The sequence below is a fragment of the Pieris napi genome, chromosome 13, assembly GCF_905475465.1.
Source record: "Pieris napi chromosome 13, ilPieNapi1.2, whole genome shotgun sequence".
NCBI classification, from domain to species: Eukaryota; Metazoa; Arthropoda; class Insecta; order Lepidoptera; family Pieridae; genus Pieris; species Pieris napi.
Window position 1 is genome coordinate 2,605,578 of NC_062246.1, and position 23,255 is coordinate 2,628,832.

Here is a 23,255-nt window from a genome sequence, read left to right on the forward strand (position 1 = left end):
AAAGGTGGGAGCTTGTAGTTTATTGTTTATCAGAATTCCAAGTTTACACAAACCAAGAAGTTACACAAAACTTCGATTTTATGTAAAGCACTGGATATGTTACCACATAGAATTCTTAGAATTTTCATTTATACACACAATATTATTTATTTTTATTAAACGATGAAAATATAAAACGATACCACCAACTCCAAACACGGTGTATGTGCCAGAACAGCCTTGTGGCTGAAGGTAACCTACACCATAACCAAGGACCATGTACAAAGTATGAGGTTACCCCTGCAGGGCTACTACTAGTATACATGTTTATGTACAATGTGTATGTTTTTATTGATAATGCTATGTTTGTTATTTCAAAGTTTTGACGATCATAGCAGGTGTGTTATCTCCGCTTATCACTTTGGGGAAAAAGTGTGTGGAACAAAAAATAAGATAAAACAAGGTAATAAATGATGTTAATAAATTTTATGAAATCCTTTATAATAAATTAAGGAACCATTTGTCAGATACGAAAAATGCTTAGTCTTTTAAATGTATGGAGATTAGTCTCCCTCCAACCCGGGAATATAGTTTCACAGGATCGAACCTAGGACCTGTGCTATGCCAGTTTAATATATATTATCTAATAAAAAAAATTCTCGTGTCGCGGTTTTTGTAGTTAAGCTCCTCCGAAACGGCTTGACCGATTCTCATGAAATTTTGTGTGCATATTGGGTATATCTGATAATCGGACAACATCTATTTTTCATGCCCCTAAATGTTAAGGGTAGAGTCCACCCCTAAATTATTATTTTTTTATTTATTTATGTTACAGCATTAAAAATACATACAACCCCTAATTTTCACCCCTCTACGATCAACCCCTATTTTTTATTATAAATGATATACATGGCCAAACGACGTTTACCGTATCATCTAGTATAATTATTATATATGTGTAACAGAACAGGTGTTAGAAGGTTATAGCTATAAAAATAACAATGTCTATTTCCCAGTCTAATTTAAATAACAAATAGAGTACAGAGAATTCAAATTAAGCGAAGGCAGCTTAAACTAAACCTTTAGTTGTGTCGAAACACGAAACATGGCACTGTAACCAGGGTACAGACTAGGTATTAACGAAGTGCTAACAGTAAGTACGAGTATATAACAGTGCTTTTATTTCATGTTTACTCGGAATGTTTCGGGTAATTAAAGACTTGCAGCTTTTTCCTTTACACGGTGATGTAATAGCCAGCGAAATGAAGGCAATTAGAGGGTAATCTATTGATCAAGTAATGCGATGTTATCTTTTGAAATTCTAGACTACTCTAGTTCTACAAACTGTTTTTAGAAACTGGTAACCTGAGTCATCATTGAAATTTCCTTTGGCAGATTCATCTTAACATTTTTCCGATATAAACTACTATTATAGGCAAAGTAATATTTTAGAAGGAGATAATGGACAGGAGTACTACTTTATGTTAACACCGTCGCTCATATCTTCCAGAAGATTCGCGAATGCGTTACCGGTCTTTTTTTTTATATATAATTCAAACTCTAAATGGAAAGACGGTTCACCAGATTGTATATAATAAACATATTTAAAATATCGTCTAATTAAATGAAAATAGAATAATATAAAATAACTTTCTCACTGCTTAGCACTGTGATGCTCCCGGCCCATTTGTAAAAGACTACAATACGGCTGCTTTCATCACCAGCTAAGAGAATGGCGTGAGAGACTTTAGTGCCTAGTTTTTGCCTTTTTTTTGGGCTGTAAGCTTTTCGGTATCACCATAGTATTAATATTTCATTTGTTATTGTAATTTTTGGTATCATTTCGTTGCATACCTCGGTGCACACGTTGGTTGTAAACTATGAAGCTGTTGCTTATTTCCTAGTTTATTAATTTCTTAAATGCTTTCGTTGCTATTTTCTAGCTTCTGCCTGAACTCATGCTTTTTTTTATAGAACGGGGGGCAAACGGGCCTCCGAGTTTACCTTATTGCAGTTAAAGATCCTTGTGGTCTCTATTTTCCAAATATCGTATTGTCTTTTCGTTTTTATGTCAAAGAAAATTAAACTGTCTTTGAGGGGTATTTTGTTTTTATTTTTTTCCAGGTTCTGTTCAAAATCTAGTTCATCTAGTCCGTCCATCGTATTGACCTGCGTGTCTTTCTTCCTTCCATTTTCCCGGTCATTATGTTTCTATTATATGTAGATATTTAATAATGCAAATAAAGAGAACTGAATATTCATCAGCGTTGACCTTAAATCTAAATAAAATGAAAATGAAAAAAACAACCAAATGAAAGAAATTAAAAATGAATGCTACCGTAAGCGGAGAGCTTATAACGAAGAAACGGAAAATAATTGTGAGTAGAAATGTTAACGACAATCTGTGGTCTATTTAAAACAAACAGCAAGCATTTTAATCTGTTCTTAATTTAATCTGTGGCAGTTGGTGAAATTTGTTTCCAATGACAAATGTTGACCACTTGTATTTCGTTTAATAATTAATTTTTGTAACGAATTGTTAACAATATTAATATGGTGGTGACTGGTCGGACTTGAATTCGTGTTTGCGTTGATATCAGTTATTTCGAGTATTTGCGTTTTGTTTCCACGAGAGTGTAAGTGCGTGCTCTTATTTCACCATGTATCCTGCTGATAGAGGACAAATATATGTTTTTAATTATTTTTAACTATTAATTACTTAAGGTGTCATGTGGAACATTGTGTAATGGTTGCGGGGCTGCAACCGTTTTTTTTTTCAAACATTGTGTAAAACAAAAAACATGGCGAATTTGAATTTTTATTTTTATTTTAGAATAAATGCGTATGCATTATATTATTAAGCTATTTTTAATTCCATATTATATAGGTCAGAAAAATATTATAAGAAATACTGAAGAATAGTAAGAATTCAGACCAATAAAGTTATCCAAAAAGTACCACCTTCTCGCCTTGGTGGGTAATGTCTAACCTTGAGACCCCTAAATTCGATGACAAGCAAAAAAAAAACTTGTCATAAATATGGTCGATAAATGTCAAAATATATCCCCTATTGATAGTTTTGATACTTACACCATACCACTTTATAAGACAGAACTTCCACGTAATATATTTTAATTTAATTTTGAAAGTAATAAACTTTATATTCAATTTAATAATGTGGTATACGCCAAGTAATAAATTTGGAAACACTAACCTCATGAACATATTTTCAAAGGCTTTTCGGCTTGAAAAAGGTCAGACAGAAATGTTATTTCTAAATGTAGTTGGTACGAAAATGTTTGTTATAATCTTAAACTACAAACATTTGATCCGTAATGCCAAATACTGTTTAAATGTTTACATGTCTCTAATCTTTAAATAAAATAGAACGAAATTATAAATTATACCCGTACATTTGAGTCAAATCAAATATGGGCAATATTTTCATTCAATTGGTTAACTTAATCCCGGAGATACTTGGTTAGAATTAAAAAAAAATCAGTGGCGCTACAGCATCTTTAGTTCTTGGCCTCAGATATCTGAATCTGTTTCATTATCATTTTTAAATCTAATAGGCAAGTAGGTGATCAGCCTCCAGTGCCTGACATATGCCATCGACTTTTTGGGTCTAAGACATGTCGGTTTCCTCATGTCGTTTTCCTTCACCGTTCGAGCAAATGTTAAATGCGCAAAAGAAAGAAACTCCATTGGTGCACAGCCGGGGATAAAACCTACGACCTCAGGTATGAAAGTCGCACGCTGAAGCAAATTTTTATCAAACGTTTTACATCAAAATAAGTAGCCATTACGACAAAGAGAAATTAAAGTATTTCGTCACAGATGATGACGTCACGAAATGCGTCATTCTATAGGACAATCGAACTAAAATACGTTAAACAACAGGTACTCTCCTGATATTTGACAGTTCTACCGCTTTAATAGTACGTCAATCAAGACAAAAGAGAATACGCAGAACTATTACTCAGCGTCACTTAAAAGGGGATTTTTACTGTTAGCTGTAGTCAGACCTGTTACACTATTACTAATCGTACATCACTACATAGTAAAAAAGAAAGTCGCTTTCTCTGTCCCTATATCCCTATGTATGCTTAAATCTTTAAAACTACGCAATGGATTTTGATGCGGTTTTTTTTAGTGGATAGAGTGATTGAAGAGGAAGGTTTATATGTGTAATAACATCAATTAAATAGTGGACAAATACTGTTATTTTTGAGGTTTCTAATGTGATGTCGTAAATAATTACATTTTTTCCGCTTACATTGCAAACGCAGGCTGAACCCTACGAGATTTATTAAAATAATGTACTAAGTATTGTACACATTGAAAAGGTCTATAGAAAACTCCGCGATGGTATATGTCTATCTCTTATGGATATTCCACAATAAAAATTTTATTTAATTTACTTTTTACGACAAATAATGGCTAATTTTCGATGCGATTTTAACAAATACAACATTAATCCTTATCCAATTAAATACCGTGCGAAGCCGTGGCGGGTCGCTAGTATTACATATTTTCAATCGTATAGGCGGAAAAGGTCTTAGTTTCAGTGTCTAGATTATTATAATCTCCTTAATCACTCTTTCTAATGATAATAGCTGCATGGAAAGCGGAATTCAAGTTATTTGCATACAGGTTAAAACATCTAGATCAAAACTAAAGATTAATCTAATATATAAAATTCTCGCGTCACAATGTTCGTTCCCATACTCCTCCGAAACGGCTCGACCGATTCTAATGAATTGTTTTATGCAAATTCAGTAAGTCTGAGAATCGGCTACTATCTATCTTTTAAACCCCTAAGAGATAAGGGGTGTCCACCCCAACAAAAAATTTCACCCGAAAATTCGCCATGTTGATATGTATCACATTAAGGAGAAACGAAGTTCGCGGGGGCAGCTAGTTTAAAATAAAATAAAGCCTATATTATAAGGCTACATTTACTTTAGGCATCAATGCACTAAATCCAAAGCTATTATATTTGTGACAGGTGATATGGTTTGTAGATATGGTCCTTCCAATACAGGGAAATGATATGCTTATGATATACATATTTCAGAGACCGCCTGCAGGCATATCGAGTATTCCTAAAACTTCGTTCATACCCTTGGCGCATTCGGCAATGATTTGCATTCATGAAAATAATTTAAAAAGTAATTTATTATAGTGTTTAAACTATTAGGTTTAATATAGTGATAGGTAGGTTTATAGTGAATCTAATTTATTAAACATGTATTTATGTAGATATTTGTGTTAGATGTAAGAGTTTTGATATATTCTATATTAAAATATATATGACAGTGGTGTTAATGTGTGTAATTAATAATTAATAATAGTAATAGTAACTAACCAATTACAGCTGTCCTTTACTTCCGCAGTCCGTAGTTTTAATAATATATTATTCGTATTTTGTTTGTACCCGATTCAGATTTTCTTGTTTTAAATTAAAACTTTTTTATAAGTAAAATGTCACGTTTTTTTAGGTAAATCGAATAAATGCAAAAGCGTAAATTTAAAGAATGTTGTGTCACATTCTCAATTCAATTATAAAATACTAAATGCCTTTAGAAGGGAGTATTAATATTGAGAATTAATGCTAGTTATATATGTATTAAAGCGACTGATTAATTAAACGAAAATCTACTTACCCAGGTTAAACTGTCACGAAATCCGATGATACATAATCCACCCCCACTCGACAACATTTAATTTTTTATTGATGGCATTTTAATGGTTTCAAGCACGATCGTTTCATTCGACACTTGGATGATGAATGACTATGGAAATAAAATTTATTTGCTCAGCTAAAACGCAATTTGGCAAGTTTTATTCGAGCAGAAAGTATTATGAAATTGATTTTTAAGAGATCGCTTTGTTTGCTTTGGTAAGGATGAAATTTATTGAATTGATTCTATTTACACTAGTGACCTAACCGACTCGAACTGCTGGACAAATATTTTTCAATAATTTGGAAATAAATATTATCTGTATACTCTACTAATGTATTATTTTAATGGCTAAATAATATATTATTTGTGTTTTTAATTAGGTAGAGCGGTTTGGAGTTTATTTGTAACAAACATTATGCTGAAGAAAATACACTATAAACTCTCATGATTTTGTATTTATTACTTTTTAATTTAAAATAATTGGACCCGACGGGTAAGGTCTGAAATGCATGGTGAAAAGCAACTCATGTTGCATTTTCATATGCTGTATACAACAAGTACTGACTTCTAATAGATGGCGCTGTGTTGAAAGTACCAACGTTTCACATAAGCTACAATTTAATGGCATTACCACCAAAAAAGCATGGTGGTCTCCATGACTGTTGTTCTCCTGCCGTTTCCTTTAAATAGTTTACTACTATGTAATATAACAAAAACCATAGCCACAGCAACGCTTGGCCGAGTCTGCTAATATATTTAATGAAATACTTAATAATAATGACTGTAATTGACATTTAAATGTGATAATCACGTATAAGAAATTGTGTATAACTTAATTATAGTGTGAGTTTTGGCGCCAGTGATCGATATTGCAAGCACATTGATGCAGCGCGTGGAAACCGTGATTGATGCTATATCGAAATCAGGCTATACAGCAACTGCAACCTGTTTTTGCGTAGATCGAGCTTTCGAATAGACAGATTACGGCCGAAGATTGATAACTATTAGAAATATATTGTTACGGTGAGGTCTTACCTCCATCTGGTACCTACATCTCGTTGTTTCGTAGAATGACAGCAACATACACATTACACATAAAGCATACAAAGTAATACAAAGTCTATAGTGTACCACTTTTACCGGAACATATACTTTAACATGTTAGAGTTAAAATACATCGAAAAAAGGACACATCACGTTAACATTCAGCGGAATTATAATATAGACATTTAGATGGCGTTATATATATTTAACAACATACATTTTATCTTATATATAAAATTCTCGTGTCACAATGTTAGTTACCATACTCCTCCGAATCGTCTTGACTGATTTTTATCAAATTTTATATGCATATTCAGTAGGTCTGAGAATCGTCTACTATTTATATATGTCTATATTTTTCAACCCCCTAAGTGTAATTTTAAGGGGTGTCCAACCCAAAAAAAATTTTTTGGATTTAATTTTTTTATGATACAGCATACAAAAATACATATACCTCCTAATTTTCACCCCTCTACAATCAACCCCTATTTTTTATTATTGTAGATAGCTATTTTTATTTAACCAAAAAAAATTGTCCAAGAAATAATATACATGGCAAAACAACAAAAGAAATCGTGTAAATACTTGCATTGATATCCGTTATAAAAGTTTTATTTGAGATATGTTTGACTTTAGAAGCATATGAATTACTTAATCTATATAATAAAACTTTAAACAAAATCAGCAGATGGTTTATAATATCTATACTCGTATAGTCCCGCACTTTTAGGCTCCGTGTGCAATCCGTCATTTATAGAAGGGATATTGGCGGAATCCGTTGCAACTGACAGCTGACGCGTGACGTATGATGTGTCCATAGACAACTTAGGAACTTAGCTCTGGAAACGTGATGACTATACCATAGGCAAGCTATTGCCGCTATAGCTGAAGCTACGTTTATTAGGTGATTATTACACAAATATAATTAATATACACATACAATTGTGTTAACTAAACGTAACGCGTTGTGGTGTGTTTTTTAGATTTGTTTTCTGTCAAATTTAATAGAGAACAATAGAGCACGCATTTTGCCATTATGAAGTTTCTTCCAAACTTATAATGTCAAGGATGTAAAGTTTATTGTAAGATAGGGAAGTTAACTATCGGAAATTCGGCAGGCGCACAATATAGAGGAATTCCCACGCTTATCCAATGACACCCGTCCTTTGAATTGACTAATGGACTACGAATCGTTTCACACTAGTATTATTAAACTAGAGTTAAATGAGCAGTGACTTTTGTATTCCTTTATTGTATTGGCTTGCTAATGTACTAATGAAATTGCTTAAGTTATACACTTTAAGTAACTGGATTGTATTAAAGTAAATTAGCCATATTACAAATCATGGTGACTTTTAATATTTCTTGCGTGCTGCCAACTCGTGTTATGTATTTAATAGTTTCCTTTTTTATAAATTTTTGCACCTCAAAGAGTGGCACAGTAATAGTTTTGATTGACTGATCTAATATTAGTTATTAATTGTTAAGAAGTTTATTTCATACCACGAGGCTTTTTTTAAGATCTCTTTGGGATCTCAATACAATACTCGTATTGACTAAATACTGAGGGCAAACAAAATAACAAATACATTTAACGTATAAATGTGATCTCATATAAGCGAGCGAATTTGATTGTAATCTTTTTTGAGATTCAATATATATAAACATTAGGATAGACAATAATTAATCAATTCACGAGAAATTTATGAAGTTACAAAAATACATAAACCATAAATTTAATTATTCACAAATATAAATAACGGAAATAATAAATTTATTATTATATTTATTTTATTATTTTGCACTAAACGGGATTTTCAAAAAAGGTACATATCGCCCTTATATTCTCACTTTTTGGTTTGTTTTCTTCGGATTCTTATTAATTAATATAAATAATGCTATGTTTAGAAATTGTGCAAGTCCTTTTAATAAATGTTCAGGTAAATAAATGTACGATAAATGTTTTCTGTCATCTTTGAATTTTACAAAAACTCTTAAATACCTTCTCTTTACTTTCAGCGGAAAAGCGACTTGAGAAGAAAATAAACAATAGTATCCCGTCTTAGTTCAGCACTCAGTTATAGCATTGTAGTTGAGTTTGTCGTCCATGAAAGAGTAATCCTCAGTACAATGAGGTAGCATCTTAGCGTGTATAGTGGCGCTCAACGTGAGTCTATGTACTTATAACAACGTTTATCTAAAGACTATCAGTTGAAGGAAACAATTTTTTAACGGATTGAAGTTATATGTATGTATTATAAATTTACAATTATTTTTAATTTAACCGACGTTTCGCGTGCTTTACAGCGTGCGTGGTCACGGTGACTTAAGACAAAAGGTGTTGAATGTCAAAAAGTATCACAGCTGTAGAAAAAGTTGTATTATCTGTATTTGTTTCCGCGGAGTTGGTATCGACTAAAAGATGGAGGGTTTTGGCAGAAATGGCTCACGGTGTCCTCTATTGAGTGAGCCATTTAAATGTGTAAAAGTTATGTAAAAGACAATACTATGTGCAACTCTATCAGTGTTTCCCAACGTGGGGTTCACGCTCCACAAGTAGTCCAGTCAAATTATGGCTAAAAACGGGTTAAATAAACATGAGCGAACACAGTTTGGGGATTTTGAGGATCGATAGGGGGGTGTATTCTGAGCATAAATTCCAATTTGAGGGGTTGTACTGAGGTCAGCTCAAGGTCATTTCGATGGAAACGCGTTTAATTCGATATCTCGAAAATGGTTAGTGTTAGGCGAAAAATTGTAGAGATCTTTTCTTTTCCTAACTAAATTTACTAACTTTTTCATTTGAAACTTTTTTTTATAACATTAATATTTTTCAAGTTATTACTCCCGCAAGGCAGAAATTTTACTTTTTTTTCAATTTTTCGTCGTTTTCTCCCCAACCATTCAATTTTATTAAATTTTACTGATCATCGAAGTGTAGATCTTTTAATTATGAACAATTTTGTTCTTAAACTTTTTTCCGTAATGCCAATACCTTCGGAGTTATAGATTACTTTACCGAGCGAAATCCGCGCCACTGTCGCAATATAAAAAGGTCAATCGATTAAACTACATATTTAAAAATTAGGTATTTAATTTAGGTAAATTTGGGTAAGAAGTAAATTAAAAATTAAAACTGTTTCACACATTTATTGATAGAAAAATAGATTATAAAATTCGGAATATTAAGCACCCGAGGTCGATGGAAGTGATTCGTGAATATTCGTGGTCCTGACGGTATCGGGGCATACGTCATCCTCGTCCATTGCGTCAAGATCATCATCGTCGATAACGTTCGCGACATTCGAACAATAGTTCTCTTGGCAATTGGTGCAAATCACTGAGCAAAAGAGGCCGGCCTTTCTGCATCCGCACGCTTTGCCGCATTTGGTTTTGCATTTGCACGCAATCGATCTCAGTAAATTATTAATCATAATATATGATTAATAATGATAATTAATCAGTAATTATTAGCCGATAGCGATGTCATTGAAACCAGCTCCGGATAAATTAGGACGACGTATGCCCCGATACCGTCAGGACCACGAATATTCACGAATCACTTCCATCGACCTCGGGTGCTTAATATTCCGAATTTTATAACCTATTTTTCTATCAATAAATGTGTGAAACAGTTTCAATTTTTAATTTACTTCTTACCCAAATTTACCTAAATTAAATACCAAATTTTTAAATATGTAGTTTAATCGATTGACCTTTTTATATTGCGACAGTGGCGCGGATTTCGCTCGGTAAAGTAATCTATAACTCCGAAGGTATTGGCATTACGGAAATAAGTTTAAGAACAAAATTGTTCATAATTAAAAGATCTACACTTCGATGATCAGTAAAATTTAATAAAATTGAATGGTTGGGGAGAAAACGACGAAAAATTGAAAAAAAAGTAAAATTTCTGCCTTGCGGGAGTAATAACTTGAAAAATATTAATGTTATAAAAAAAAGTTTCAAATAAAAAAGTTAGTAAATTTAGTTAGGAAAAGAAAAGGTCTCTACAATTTTTCGCCTAACACTAACCATTTTCGAGATATAGAATTAAACGCGTTTCCATCGAAATGACCTTGAGCTGACCTCAGTACAACCCCTCAAATTGGAATTTATGCTCAGAATACACCCCCCTATCGATCCTCAAAATCCCCAAACTGTGTTCGCTCATGTTTATTTATTTCGTAATTTGACTGGAGTAAAGGGGGCAATTTGATTAAGTGGGGCTATTCAAAAATTATTTGGAATTTGAATTTCAGTTTTTCATTATGTTTTTAAATTACTTACTATGTTATGTGTCCTGTAAACCTGTCATTTAACAAGAGAGTGAGTAAGACTTTCTTAAGTGAACAATTCAATTTTTTTATAATCAACATTATGTATGTTACATAGAGGGGAGGAAGTAAGAATTTTAGAAAGGCTATGGTGGGGCATGGCACAAAAAAGGTTGGGAAACACTGCTTTATAATGATATAAAAGAAAAATTTGTTCTATGTTCACGAACATTACATATTTTCCATAGGCGCTTTATTGTTTACAAGGGTTGTCTGGACGAAGTCGTTTGTATGAGATACGACTGGACACAGTCTTTTATTTAAGGTTTTTGTGGGAACATTGTAAAGAAAATGTTGTATGTATTGAATTTGGTACTTTTGATTAGAAGATATTTCAAGTTAGTGATTAGGTTATTTCTATTATCTGATTTCTTTCAAAAATATAGACTGGTAAATGCTTACTACATTTTTTTTTAATATTCATGTCTACATATATTTTTAGAGAAAAATTATATTATTATAAAATTATAGTTTATAGAGCTTTTTAAGACTGTGAAATATTAAATACTGGATGGTTGCATCACAATTGTGACCGCAACTTCATTCACAAAAAAATCATAGTTGTAAGACTCCTAAGTCTACTGTTTAGTACAGAATTCGACCAAAAGCTCTTCCAAATTTGTTTATGTATTTGTCTATCTGTGTAAATACAATTGTTTACTACCGAATTACGATTTCGTCAGCCCGGACTCCCAAAAAAAACCAATAGTTAGCTAGGTATTTATTATATTTAAACTTATAATTAAATTACAAAATGACATCCGTTATCGATGCTAGATATAATCGGAGTGGCAAACATATTTTAGTTAATTAAAATGTTAAATCGCGGTAAACACTGTGTCAGCAGAGTAATTCCTTGAAGCCGGCACGTTGACCATACACGTGCCGCGATGTCAGCGATCTTCTTTAGGGTACCGTATGTAATTCCTCCACCCTCAGAACAGCAACTATTTGAGCACCTTGAGGGAAAATGTTGCTGGTACTCCAGGTTCTTCAGAATCAGGAACAGCATATATAGGGTTGCTTCTTGGTTCTTCTTCTGGTGTAGTAGGGTTCTTTCGCAGGTATCGTCGAAGAATATAGGCAAGGAAAATTATAACTATACCAGATACAAGTGCATAGAGGGGCAACGTTGTATGGTACAGTGAAGAATCAAAGTGGGCAACACGTATGGGATTCTGTAGCATAATTCTGTTTTCCAGATGATGTAAGTTATCGAGATTCAAAGAATTTAGAGTTATATGTGGAATCTCGTTATCTTGAACTTCAGTGAAATTACTTCGTATTTCGGTGATCTTCAGCGGCTGTCCCTTGACTTCATCTTCACTATTGGTTATCTTAAAGGTATCTGTTCGTAGTGAACATTCATGGGGAATTGTTGCTAAGTAGCTGCCAGATAAGGATACATATTCCTGCCGTTCACATTGAAGTTCGACATTCGTAGTCTTTGGGAAGACAATAGTATAGTGTCTATCATCCAGTTGTTCCATAGCTTGTCTTGTGATGGAGACTTCAGTGGGGATACATGATTTATCTAAAGATTGATGAATGATAATACTCTGGATACAATCTGCGTGTTCTTGAGGCTGGTAATAATTTGTGCTTTTCTCACAGAGAAGGTATTCGCCGACTTTCGGGCATTCGGTTTGCAAATACATGAAATATTTCCCATTGGTTGCTATGAAAGGATGTATAGGTATAAAGGTCTGTTGGAATTTATTAGGAACAATGGCAAGCCTAAATAAGTCGTAACTATCTTTAGATATTACAGGAATTTTAAAAATTATAACAATTCTCTTACCTATGAAATAACTACCTGGTTTTATAAGATTATAATATTCTCTCAAATCAATATCTAAGATTTCATTATTACTATATATTTCTCTTAATCTACCTATCATGTATTCTAAGTTATCTATGCTTATCATACTATGATGCGTGCTCGCTGCACGTATAAATCCTAAAATATTCTCTATTCTAATTAGCTCTAAATATAAATCATCTGTATTTTCAGTAATAATAACTAAAAATTAAGTCAAGTTTTAACTCTGCTGCCTTCGTCATTGTCATTTTCAGTATTAGTCGGTACCTGTAACAATTTTGATGACTTTGGTACACGTTTCAAGCGACATTTAGCAACAGGTCCCTTTTTCTTTGAAGTGTAAATGTGTATGGGTAGATCTGCAAGAACTGTGTCGTGAGTGTATCGTGGTGCTAACTTTTGTCTACTTGCTAAGGGGTTCTTAATAAAAACCTGCTGATCGGGTAGATATTCAGTTTCTGGCTCACGATTTTTATTTCTATTAGTCATTAAATTCGTACGGTCAATAGTTGTAACTTCGCTAATCATTTCATATACTGTCTTCATTTGGTCTCTATGAGTTATAATATATTGTTGCATAAGGTGTTCAGCTAAATTAAGATCTAAAGGGTCTCTAGGATCAAAATGACCTCTAATGATATCGTGTGGTCTACATTTGGTGAAACTATGTACTGAACTGTTATAAGCTAGGATTGCATAAGTTATTTGATTTATCGTGGGTTCATCTTTATTTTTCAGGCAAAGGATACGAAGGTGTTCTAGTAAGGAAGAATGGAATCTTTCAATAATTCCGTTGTCATTAGGCGAATGAGCTAGTGTTCTGTGATGATTAATTTTATGAAGTCTAACAAATTCTGCGAAAAGTTGATTAGTGAACTCAGTCCCGTTATCTGTCACAATAGTCAAAGGTAGTCCATGATGAGTACTGAAATGTAATAGACCTTGAATGATACTTATAGCTGTACCATCTCGTAAGTGATATGCTTGGCCGTATTTTGAAAAAGAATCTACAAAGGTAAGATATTTTTCAGCTTGCGCTGTGAATAGGTCCATATGAACTATCTCAAAGGGCTTTGTTGCAGGTGGTACTATGTTAAACTGTGGTCTAATTGGATTTCTATCATATTTAGTTTGTCCGCAAATTGTACATTCATTTATGTATTTAGTAATTTCTTCCCTCATTTTAGGCCAGTAATAACGACGTGATAAGGCCAAATAACATTCATTGATACCTCTATGGTTAGTTTTACCTTCATGATAGTGTTTAATTATTTCTTGCTGCCGTAAATACTCCTTAACATCTTCTAACTCGGTTTTTACTAAAACCAGATGCATAGAGTTACATTTAAAGTTATTTTGTAAGATTGGGATTATCGAATACATACCTAATGGTGGAGTTATTTTAATAGCAGTCTTTATTTTAGGATTGACAAATTCTTTTATTGCATTTAGGACGTCTTGTTCTAATGAAGACTCTGAGACTTGTATATGCGTACGCGTATGGGTATCGAAAGGTTTAGTAACATTCGGTCTTCTTTTAATGTCACCTACTATAGTCAAACAAATCTGTCTATGGAATTTGTTAAGTGGTTCATCTGTGATGGGTATTTCGAGGATAGGATTTTCAGCGGATGTGTGTGCTGTTACAGTGGTAGATCCAGGTGGTTCTGGTCTTACTGACACATCTATACCACATTCTTTAAGGAGTGATTCTATTTCCTCGTTATTAATTTGTACACGGGATAAAGCGTCAGCGTTGGTATTATATTTTCCTTTTTTGTAAATCACTGTATAGTCAAACTCACTCAATTTAAGTCGCCATCGCGTCAGTCTCGAGTTCGGTTCCTTCAAATTCATAATCCACTGGAGTGGTTTATGGTCTGTAATAATTTTGAATTTCCTTCCAAACAAATAGGGTCTAAAATACTTAGTTGCCCAAACTATCGCCAAAAGTTCTTTTTCGATAGTACTGTAATTCAATTCACTGTCACTCAATGTTCTAGAAGCATAACAGATCGGTTTGTCAGAGCCTACTGTGCCTTGTGAAAGTACTGCCCCTAAAGCCACGTTGGAGGCGTCTGTTGTCAGAATGAACTCTTTGTTAAAGTCGGGATATTGTAAAATAGGATCGTTAGTTAGTAAGGTTTTGCATTTCTCAAAACATTTGATATAGTCAGAGTCTAAAGTTATTTTGTTAGTCTTTTTAAGACATTTAGTCATCGGTTTCGTTAGTCGTGCAAAGTCAGGTATGAACTTCCTATAATAACCTAATAGTCCTAAAAATTGTTTAATTTCCTTTGTTGTTTTAGGTAAAGGATAATTTTCTATGGCTCTAATTTTATCGGGGTTCGGTTTAATACCTTCATTACTAATTATATGACCAAGGTAAGCGGTTTCAAGTTTTAAAAATTCAGATTTGTCCATCTGGATCTTAAAATTGGACTCAGTCTGTTAAATACTTTTTCTAAATTAATTATATGCTCCTGCAAAGATGTGCTAAAAACTATGATGTCATCAAGGTACACTAAACATATCTCATTTTGTAAACCCTTAAGGATGTTATCCATTACACGCTGAAATGTCGAAGGTGAATTTTTGAGTCCCATTGGCATGCGTAGAAATTCAAAATGACCGTGTTCTACGTTAAATGCTGTCTTCGGTATGTCTTCAGGATTCATCTCGACTTGGTAAAAGCCAGATGCAAGGTCAAGAGTCGTAAAATACTGACACCTACCTAATTTGTCTAAAACGTCAGTGATGTTTGGAATAGGGTATTTATCGTCAATAGTCTTGTCGTTTAACTTCCTAAAGTCCACTACAAGTCGCCATTTTTGTCTACCAGATGCATCAGCTTTCTTTGGGACTACCCAAATGGGTGAGCTCCAAGCAGAGTCAGAAGGTCGTATTATACCTTGTTCGAGCATTTTACTTATCTGTTCCCTAACTTCCTGACGATGTACAAAAGGATATCGATAACTTTTGGTATAGACTGGGTTTTCATCATGAGTTCTAATATTATGTTTGATTTTATTAGTGAAGGTTAATGGTTCGCCTTCAATGTAAAATATGTCAGCGTAACGCTTACAAAGTGTTTCTAAATTTACTCGTTCTTCGCTATTTAAATGATCAGTTCTAAGTCTGTCTAAAACTTGGTTTACCCTGTCTGAGTCCAGTTCAGTATAAGAACTTTCAAAGTTAAATAAGTCAAGTTGTAAAGGTCTGTCTATTGGAAATACAATGTCTTCGTCTGTCATATTCTCAACTTCTACTATACCAGTCCAATCAGTCACATTAGTAATGCATTCATGAATAATGCAATTACTTATAAATTGTTCTGGTATAAACACGTCACCATCGTCATGATGTATCGGTATACCAACTAAACGAGACGATTTCGCTGGTATTATTTGTTCTGTGTATTTTTTACATTTATAACGCAATAGAGGGATTTTTGCATTGTCAGTGATTAGTATATCGTCTTTAAAATCGATTCTACAGTTTTCTAATAAATCTAATCCTATCAAACCATCAAAATAATTATGAAATTTATAGATAAATAATTTTATATTTTTAGTATCATTAAATTCAGGAAAACTAGGAATTGATATTGAGTGTTCATGAACGCTTGTTAATCTAGAATTAGTAACTTGAAAAGGATCGTACATTTTCGGAATATTACTGAAATATTTATCTACTGCTTCAGGGCTTATGAATGATTGGTTTGCTCCTGTATCAATAAGAAGTTTTAAAGGTGGATTGTTAATTTTGATATAAGGTAATTCTTTTTTTGATTGTATATTTAATTCTATTCTGGTGGGGATATTCGATGGCTCTGTTGAAAATCCTGACGTTTTCTACCTTTGGAATGTCTCGGTTCAATGTCTTTACTAGTACTAGGCATGTTATTATTATAGCGAGTATCCTCTATTGGTGGTAAATCTTGTTGTTCATAGTACTGATAATTATCTGAGTCACAATAAGAGTATTGTCCATAATAGTCATTATAGTCATAGTCAGTATTACAATAATTATAGTCAACATAATCATTGTCGTATTCATAATCATTATAATCATTAAATTCATTAAAATTAACTTCTCTAAACTTAAAGTAATTAGATGGAGGAGGATTGCCGAATTTTTGCCAATCATGACCGGGAATTCTAGGTGGTAAAGGTTTTGTCACAAAATGACTCACTCCACTCATAGGCTTAGGGCCAGAATTATTCTGTGGAGGGTTCCTGTTAGGTATTCTAAAACCACTGTTATTATTAGGCAATGGTGCTCGGAACATTTGCTGAGTACGCGTTGGTTGCATAGGCATGCGCTGATAACTATTAAATTGGGGATTAAAATTAGGTTTATGCCAACTAGGTCCGGGTAAAAATTTAGGAGGATTAAAATTATTGTTCATAGGAGGAAATTTGGGCTGTGTAAATTGTTGGTGTGAGTTGTGTGGTGTTAATGGTAATAATGGTTTCTTCAGATCTGTTGCTAAATTATTTCGCTGCTGCAAGTACATAACATTAAGTTCATCCTGGACAAATTCCAAAGCCTTCTCAATAGTTTCAGGTCTCATACACCTTATTCTGGACCCGAGAGGATCTTTTAAACCTCTTACAAACGCTTGTAAAGTTAATTTTCGATATAAAATTCTCTTAGCTTCTATAGTTGTCTCTAAAGTCTCGTGCAACGATACATAAGACATTATAGTGCTAAAAAGGTTTTGGCATTTGTCATAGAATTCCTGTGGAGTCTCATTACACTGTGTCGCTAATGCTAAGTCATTGTATAGAGCGGTCTCGTCCCTTTGGTCAGAAAAATTATTAATTAAAGTATTTCTAATTCCTAACCAATTTTCAGGAATACCATTTGAATTTATTGTACGAGCTGCGGAACCAGTAATTTTATTTAAAATGCCATTTATAACACATAAATTCGATAACTCATATCCTAACTCGTCCTTTACGCATTGAATTACGATCTGATCACATATTCTAATAAATCTAGGGAGAATATGTGGATTACCGTCAAATTCAGGAACTGGGCGGAGAGCCTTATATACTGTATCAGGATCCATTTTATATTTTAAATTACTAAAACTTAAATTCAACCTACTGTCTAAACTTTGAGGGCAATTCGAGCTCTCAGGAAAATTATTTAAATCTACTGAAGGGCAATTCGAGCCTTCACTTAATTGACGATTCGAGTCTATACCTAATTGACGATTCAAGTCTACTAAGCTATCCCTACGAATTTTATGCCTGGAGGACACAGGACTATTTTTCATAGGACGGAAAATTGTGACGAGGAGAAAGCAACACTGATGGAAAAATAATTCAATGTACTCACATAACTCGTCGACTTCCCTGGTTTTCTTTGCGTTGTACTGAAGTTTGAGTACGCCCCGGCTGCTTCCAAATGTTCTTTGATATTTCGGTGAACGCTTAAAAGCGATAGCTAGAACGACCGCGCGCGGTGTCGAATCTAGACCCCGGAAATCTTCTTTATAACGATCGTAGTAGCCCCGAAAGTATCCTACCGACTGCGCCAATTACGATTTCGTCAGCCCGGACTCCCAAAAAAAACCAATAGTTAGCTAGGTATTTATTATATTTAAACTTATAATTAAATTACAAAATGACATCCGTTATCGATGCTAGATATAATCGGAGTGGCAAACATATTTTAGTTAATTAAAATGTTAAATCGCGGTAAACACTGTGTCAGCAGAGTAATTCCTTGAAGCCGGCACGTTGACCATACACGTGCCGCGATGTCAGCGATCTTCTTTAGGGTACCGTATGTAATTACCGCCTATGGCTATGTAAAACTTTCACGTCAAATATAGCCACAATCAAAAAATTATGATAATGGAAAAAATACTATGATGGTATTTCTTATATCGTCAGTATCTTTTTTAAATGCTTAATTAGATTTTGATACTTTAAGGGTTAAAATTTTATGAAAATATAAAATTTTAAAAAAATAATTAGACAAAAATGATGTAATTAAATATATTTTTATGGAATTTACTATTAAGTTTGTATGGAAGAGCTGGGAACCCTAACACCGGTATTATTTTACTTATAAGGGTTCCTAAACCTTATATTATAATAATTAATTGTTGTCAAATAAATAAATACATTTTTAATTTTATTTTTTATTAATAAAATACAATTGACAAAAATATTTATATTTACTAAAACTTTAACATTATTTAGAATTACTATAATAAAGGAAATACTGAAATAAATAAATTTTGATTTGGGACATAATAAATTAATATTGTTGTTATTGCACGCTAGAATAATAAACACAGAAAAAACATAACACTTGCTTTATTATTAAAACTAAAAAAAATATCTCATCTAATTTCAAAAAGATCGATCTTAAAATATACCGTTGTGTTTTGTTTTCGATGAATTAGCATTTTGTTTTCGTAAAATTAACAACCCACTGCTACAGATGTTCCATTGAATATTAATATCTTTAAAACCACAGATTAATCAAGCAACGTTAGCAGATAGTAAATTTTGATATTACCGTCTTCTGGTAATGTACCATTTAAATTGTAATAATAAACTGAGGTAACGCATTAAACGGTTTCCCTTTGAGTTCACAATGAAAATGATTTTAACTCTCCGTAACGTAGATGAAACTATATAAATAAAAATGAATCGGCGACTTGCATAACTTCCGACTATGAATATCCAAAATGTTGCATATATAAGATACTGTGAGATATATTCAATATGTTATGTGTCTATTTAACTAATTATGGTATATTAAAGGTGAAACACTGGGCATGAAATTATAAAGTACTAGGAGACTCGGCCAAGCGTTGCTGTCGCTAAGATTTTTGTTATATTACATAGTAGTAAACTATTCAAGAGAAAAGGCAGGAGAACACCAATCCACCATGCTTTTTTGGTAGTTATGCCATTAAATTGTAGCTTATGTGAAACGTTGGTAATTATTTTGATAAGGATCATTACCTAGGTACGAATAAAGAGCCTTTTCTAGCGGTGGTATTTTAATAAAAAAAAATTAATAAAAGGACGCTTATTGTGACGTAACTATAAAAGATAGAGACATGCTATCGCAATATTTTTTATATATAGTGATGTGTCCTGAAAAATTGTAATACTTCATTTTGTTCTATCATTAATAGTTTTCGCAGCGCACACGATAGAAGGAAGTTTTTTGTTAATTTTTTTACACCTTGGGTTATTATTGGGTTATTCAAGTTTTAGTAAGCATCCCTATTTTTTTTGAAAATGAAACATAGCCTATATCACTCGAGAATAGTGTAGCTTGCCAACGGTGAAAGAATTTTTGAAATCGGTCCAGTAGTTTCGGAGCCTATTCATTTCAAACAAACAAAAAAATCAAACCTTTCCTCGTTATAAAATTAGCATAGATTGAATTTGTAAATTTATTGTTATACTCGTAAATTGATAGTTGAAAAGATTTGTTCAAAATTAAATAATATGACAAAGGCATAAACAATGAAGATAGAAGCTTATGTTAGACAATACAATATTAGTTAAATTAGAACTGTGTGTGCAACAACAAATACTTGTATAAAGTCTATTATTAAGACAATACAACTTAGACTTTAAATATACATAAGCAAATAAATGATTTTAATGGACTATAAATATATATATAACATAAAAAAAGGTTAATATTAACGCATTATATATTCATATATTATGGTATTTGGAGATTGGCCAGCCATGGGAGGTATACGGCGTATAGGCGAATGAAAATTTGTATGTAAATTAAGTCATTATTATATCTACATACGTAATTATCATAAGACGTATTATTTCAACGTAACCTTAAGATTTCATCGCGCAATTTAATTATTAATTTAGAATGATTTCGTTAATAATATTAAACACATCTACGAACAGAAAATTTCCTTTTGATGTTTTAAGATAAAGATCTTCTTGTCCTATTATTAATTATATGTTAGCGACATAAAATTAATTCAAAGTTCTGGCAAGCGACAGTGAAACTCAATATAATATTCTCTTATTAATCACGAGATGTAGTTAAGGAGTTTTGGTAATTATAATAAGTTTCGAACAGCTTTAATCAAGATAATTAACATCTTAATTGTGAGAATATAATAAAATTAATTTTGAGCTTATTAATTTACATACATAAAGTTTATACTCTTCGTTCTAATAAGTGTATCATGTGACTTAATTTTCGGGACTAGAATGTATCTAAAAAGTTAATTTATGCCAATTAAAATTTAAAGAGCAGGAATGTACTGTTGTAATAAAACGTTGAATAATTTCGGAAATAATTAAACTGACCGCTATCTGTTTAAAATTAATTAATTGGGATTTTACTCATTAAAACTGCGCCTAGTTCAAGAGGCTATTTGTTACAAACTGGGGCTCGTAGATGAGCTAACGAACTGGGGCTTGATGAATTCGTGTTCTAAATACACGATGTAGTATCCATTCGGGCTATAAACTAACTTTCAATCATTATTACACCGACTGATCAATTACGGTACAGCAATTTATTGCCGAACAGTAATCTACTTCAAACTATTATCAATAATTTTTGAAATTAGAATTTCACTACTAATTTTTAAAAATCGTATTTGCATTCTATTTATGAATTTAAAAATACTTACGAATAGTTAAAAATCACATCACTCAACACAAGTTCCAAATTCAAAGTTTAGCTACACGTGAACGTTTGCCGCAACTATCCGTCACTCGCGGATGCCTGCAGTGCCTTTAATTGATAACGAAACATTTTGAACTTGCCGGGTCGCAATATAGGGCCTGAGTACGGCACTAACGTCCGCTCAGTCGCTCAGGAGGTTTCATACTGAATTTCGAAGGCTACAAAGGCCGCTTTGGGCAGGCGCCGCGCGCCTTTCATCTTCCACCTCAGCTACCTGGCCAGTCGTGTTCAACTATGCCGTAGTTATTCCGTACTTCCCCAATATTTGTATAAATGGAATAATATTAATTTCTTCATTTCCGAGAATAATCGTATGTTGAAAATTATGGTATATAAAAATATTTTTATTGACATATATGATAGTAATAGATTTAGATTGTAGCTTTAAAACATAATTGCTATGATAGTCCGTAAATATTTTATAAGGTTTACCCGAGAATTTGACCGAGCATTCAATGATTCAATAGATTTTAGCGATAAAAATTGTATGACTAAACTTACAAAACATTTTTATATAAAAAACGGCTTTCTTTAATACAATTTTTTTGTCAAACGAATGCGTGGAAAGCGGAAGTTATGGCATTATAATACAGATTTTTAAATTTAGAGTTAAACGCATTTTGATTTGAGCTAGAATGTGAAACCTATTTGTTGGATCACTTTTCGAAATCTCACAGCGGTTTTCGCAGCGCGGCGGTCGCGCTCAAATCAGTCGTGAAGCAGTCATTTTACGATTTGGCATTCTGATAAGGAGGGAACTTGTAGTTTATTGTTTATCAGAATGCCAAATCGTAAAATGACTGTTAAGTAGCTAAGACAGTTGGCTTGAAGTGGATGGAGTTCCATATGCTCATACTTTGAGAACAGGCGGATGCGGAACAGCTTACTCTACTATATATTAAAATGGTATGTGTTTTCATTTGTTTTTATCTCTTTTGTTTTCGTATAGCTCGTTAAAGATGTCGGGAATCGTTTTGTTAAACTATTCTAAAGGTATAAGTAAAAAGTGTTTATTTGTTTTTGGTTTACAAATTCAAATTCAGATTTGAGTTAAAGTTCGTTTGTATTCTTTATAGATTAAAGGAGGCTAAAGATGGCCTAATGGCTTCAAAATGCGGCTCTCATCCCAGAGGTCGTAGGTTTGACCTTCGGTTGAGCACCAATTAAGTTTCCATCGATTTGCACATTTAACACTCGCTCCTAAGGTGCAGAAAAACAAATTGACCTGATACCTTCCTACTTACGTATTCTAAGAAAAGAGGATCACAAAACTGATATAGAAATCTGAGGCCTAGAACTAAAATGTAGTAGAGCCTCGGTTTTTTCATCTGTAAAGATTAATATAAATGCTTAATAAAGTTTCCTAAACTCTGGCATCATCAGACTCTTCCAACATCACAACAATAATTTCTTGCAATTGGAATTTCAAAATCTATTTTTTCCAAGGCTACTAGCTAGTTTACGAGGTGCGCCTATATCTAGGATTATTTAGGCTTACAAGTGGCTAAACGGCTAAATGTAGATTAAGCTGGCTGCAATCGGATAAACCTAGGTTCAGGAGACCACCAGAGGCTTAACTTTAAATACTATCGGGAAAATCGTTGAATTTGGCTTTGACATTTCTTAGTTAAGTATTCCATTACTGATTCTCGACACTTTGTGAACGTA

At 32.9% G+C, this 23,255-nt stretch overlaps 1 protein-coding gene across 1 annotated transcript in view; it reads right to left on the reverse strand.

Annotated features, from left to right (window-relative positions):
* LOC125055253 (chaoptin-like) overlaps positions 1 to 21,714 on the reverse strand; it is a 40,405-nt gene extending 18,691 nt beyond the window's left edge. The window contains exon 1 of the mRNA XM_047657633.1: positions 21,532 to 21,714. The gene's annotated coding sequence lies outside the window, so the exon portion shown is untranslated. The remainder of the gene's footprint in view (positions 1 to 21,531) is intronic.
* Positions 21,715 to 23,255: the final 1,541 nt, after the last annotated feature.